General features: G+C 40.9%; 1 protein-coding gene across 3 annotated transcripts in view; it reads left to right on the top strand.

Moving 5' to 3' along the window:
* LOC125032104 (integrin beta-PS-like) overlaps positions 1–2500 on the top strand; it is a 20671-nt gene that overhangs the window by 6080 nt on the left and 12091 nt on the right. The gene's annotated exons all lie outside the window — the stretch shown is intronic.

Here is a 2500-nt window from a genome sequence, read left to right as displayed (position 1 = left end):
CCCTCTCTCTCCTTCCCCTCCCTCTCTCTCTCTCTCTCCCCTCCCCCCCTTCCTCTCTCCTTCCCCTCCCTCTCTCTCTCTCCTCCCCCCTCCCTCTCTCCTCCCCCCCCCTCTCTCTCTCCCTCCCTCTCTCTCTCTCCCTCTCTCTCTCTCCCTCTCTCTCTCTCCCTCTCTCTCTCTCTCTCCCTCTTTCTCTCTCTCCCTCCCTCCCTCTTTCTCTCTCTCCTTCCCTCCCTCTTTCTCTCTCTCCTTCCCTCCCTCTTTCTCTCTCTCCTTCCCTCCCTCCCTCCCTCTTTCTCCCTCCCTCCCTCCCTCCTCCTCCCTCCCTCCCTCCCTCTCTCTCTCTCTCTCTCTCTCTCTCTCTCTCTCTCTCTCTCTCTCTCTCTCTCTCTCTCTCTCTCTCTCCCCCTCCCTCCCTCCCTCCCTCCCTCTCCCTCTCCTTTCCCCCCCTCCCTCTCCCTCTCCCTCTCCTTTTCCCCCCTCCCCCTCTCTCCCTCTCCCTCTCCCTCTCCTTTTCCCCCCTCCCCCCATTTCTCTCTCCCTCGTTCTCTCTGTCCCCTATTAAGGGATAGAGGATCCCTTTGTAATCTCCATAGCAGGCACCAAACCCTACTTATCCTGATGAGCTCCACCCTCCTCTGGCCTGAGGCAGTGGGTGTGGTGCCACTGATAAGCTATGCATTTCAAATTAGTCCTTCAGGTGCCTTGCCTAAGGTCTTGTTTTGCTTACTTGGTGGATTCTTAGGTAACTTTTTCCTAACAAGTTGGTTTCCGAGGCAATGCTTTTGGCCAGATTACCTTGTCATCATGTAATGTGTTAATTTTCTTCATTGTTTATAAATTGATTGATGGTCTAGCTTGGAATTATATTGAGTCCCAGGTTGCTGCTCTGTTCATATTACATAAGTTTGTGCAATTAGTTGTTACTTCCTCCTTGTGAACTGATAACTAAGCTCATATCTTAATGGTTAAGTTCTTTCTGTGATAGGCAAAGTGTTTTGCGTGACACATCAAGTATCTGCGTGACCCTTGGCCTTACAGCTGTTTTTGATTAATGGTGTTGAATGGCAAAATTTCAATTATTGAGAGCTTTGATGATTTATTTTGCCTTTTTCTCTTTCTGTGTTGATGAATAAAGGTCTTTCAGAATAGTTTCTTGCTGATATTTAGATTTACATTTAGGTAAGGGCTATTGATGCTACAATTTCAGACGTAATCTGTGTATTTAGATAAGGATTAATGATAGAACAGTTTCATACTTAATCTTAATCTGGTCCGGATGTGGAGTATCTGATAAGAGAATATGATAGGAACCAAAAGCTTAAATAGCCTACAGTGCATGTCATATGAGGGCAGTATATCTAGGTGGAGAAACATCATATGAGCATTAGCACATTCCATTGGTCTGACAGCTTTTATTTTCCTGCACAGGTTTGTTTTCCAGGTTTGTATGAATTAATTATAGTATCTGGATTTTCCTTGTTATTGTACTGGTATTGCACAGGTATGAAGATTTAAGTTTTAGTTGGAGTGTTATTGTTTAAGGATTTTTTTTCATAGGTAGGTTTTATTAAAAGTTAGTTTGTTACAATTTTGTATGGCAGCATTTTCCTGTACACACAGAATATTTCATTTTCTGTTATATTTCAAGGAATTATAGTATAAGTAATGTCAGGTTATGTTACAATCATTATAGTGTAACAACATTTCCCTTTATGTCCATCTTGTAACTACCTCAAAACTTGAGCTGGCTCTAGCTGCACTTAACAATACATATTAACATGTGTGCAGAATTGTATTTTTTTTCATGTACATGGTATTGTACCATAAATTTTTGCCAATATTACAATGTAGAAGTTTAGTATTTCCACACTGGTGATTTTGCAGCTTTACCTTATGACATGCCTTTTTCCATATGAACTGCCATTCCTTCTTCTTATCTATCTTTTCTTTCATATATTATTGACAAATTTAGGCATAAAAAATGTGCTAAGAAAATAATTGGAAAATTTGTGGTTGGGGAAAGGGACCAGAGAGGGAACACTGGTCACTTTATAGCTGGTATGGCATTACCTCAGCAGTTTCATGTTACAAATTGGTAGTGGAAGGGAGACGAGTGTTTTACATCAAAGGACGTCAGTCTTTCGAGTGTGTGTAGAGGAGCAGAGGAGAATGGAGAGCATGTAAATTCATATTTAAAAATTGAATGAAGAATTACCAAAAGAATGAAGGAGAGAGTCTACACAGTATCGTGAATCTGAAATTAGGCATGAGCTGGAATTGTGTCATGCAGCAGGAAACCACAAAGTGATGTCATGTCATTTTTATGGAAATGTTCTCAAAATCTTCTTAGAAGTTCTTTGTTACTTTTTATATATTTATTTATTTATTTATTTATTATGGCTATCTTTACAGCACCTCTGCTACTGTATTTAGAAATAAGGTTTTAGGGAACTTGCATTACTTTCCCATATAACTGTGATTTTCAGCAACCCTTTTT

Source organism: Penaeus chinensis, chromosome 14, assembly GCF_019202785.1.
Source record: "Penaeus chinensis breed Huanghai No. 1 chromosome 14, ASM1920278v2, whole genome shotgun sequence".
Lineage (NCBI taxonomy): Eukaryota > Metazoa > Arthropoda > Malacostraca > Decapoda > Penaeidae > Penaeus > Penaeus chinensis.
Note: the sequence above shows the minus strand (reverse complement) of the source record. Positions and strands in the feature narration are given on the sequence as shown.